We start from the raw sequence: 1,175 nt of genomic DNA on the forward strand, positions 1-1,175 counted from the left end.
ATATTTAATACTGTTTCGCCAGTTTGTCAACTGCAAACTTAACAGCAAAACCAATAGAATATTATTTCAAAGAAGCCTTTAAAAATGTATGAGAATGAATTTTTCCTCCCATCATTGCCTCAGAACTCAGGAATACTCAAAATCTACATTTTAGAAGAGATTGAGCATTCAAGTGTGCCCATTTCATTTAAAAGACTTTACATCTTGCACCAGCCAAACTGGATGAAATCAGGTTGAACTTTAATTTTCTTTCTTATCCATCATTTGAGTCTGATCTGTGGAAACAAATGCAAAAAATAAAGAAAAAAAAAGTCTTGTTTTTTAATTTTAGCATACATGTTCAACACCCGGCTCCGGCTTCCTCCCAGTCCAAAAACATGACTGTCAGGTTAATTGGTCTCTCTAAATTCTCCCTAGGTGTGTGTGTGTGTGCATGATTGTTTGTCCTGTTTGTCTCTGTGTTGTCCTGCGACAGACTGGCGTCCTGTCCAGGGTGACCCCCCCTCTCACCTGGAACGTTAGCTGGAGATAGGCACCAGCAATCCTCCCGATCCCACTAAGGGACATGGGTGAACAGAAAATGAATGGAAAAAATGGATGGATGTTCAACACCCACCATCCTTTTTTAAAAAAAAATACAATCAGAGAACACAGCTATTGATGCCTAATGTCTATTTTAATGGACAGAAGGTTAAATAATATTTTCTACCAACATAAAATCAAAATACCACAAATTAACTATGTTTGTTGTAAGCTGATAATCAATTGTATTTTCAGGTTAAAATAAAGTTCTGGCCATCTGTTTGAAAACATATTTTTGCACTTAGACTGATTGGCCAGTATGTGGAAGTTCCTTTTAAATAGTTTATGGTTTATTAGAAAAGAAAATGTGTTGTGTATAGGTATCTACTTTAGTGGCAATTTTACATTGATCTCACACTGTCATAACATCAAAACCCAAGAAAAAAAATTGTGCATGTTAAATCTTTGGCATCACCATTATGACTGCAGTACAAGTGCAGAATTTCCACATCTGTTTGTATTTTAAGAAAAACATTTACTGCTGCATTTATTAAAGCACAGCTCATTACTATGTGGATTTTGCAATTAATTTAATTTTGCAACATCTTAAGAAAACACAGCTTTGGAATAAATTGTTCTCATAAGTTACAGAT

Source organism: Poecilia formosa, unplaced genomic scaffold, assembly GCF_000485575.1.
Source record: "Poecilia formosa unplaced genomic scaffold, Poecilia_formosa-5.1.2 Scaffold6, whole genome shotgun sequence".
NCBI classification, from domain to species: Eukaryota; Metazoa; Chordata; class Actinopteri; order Cyprinodontiformes; family Poeciliidae; genus Poecilia; species Poecilia formosa.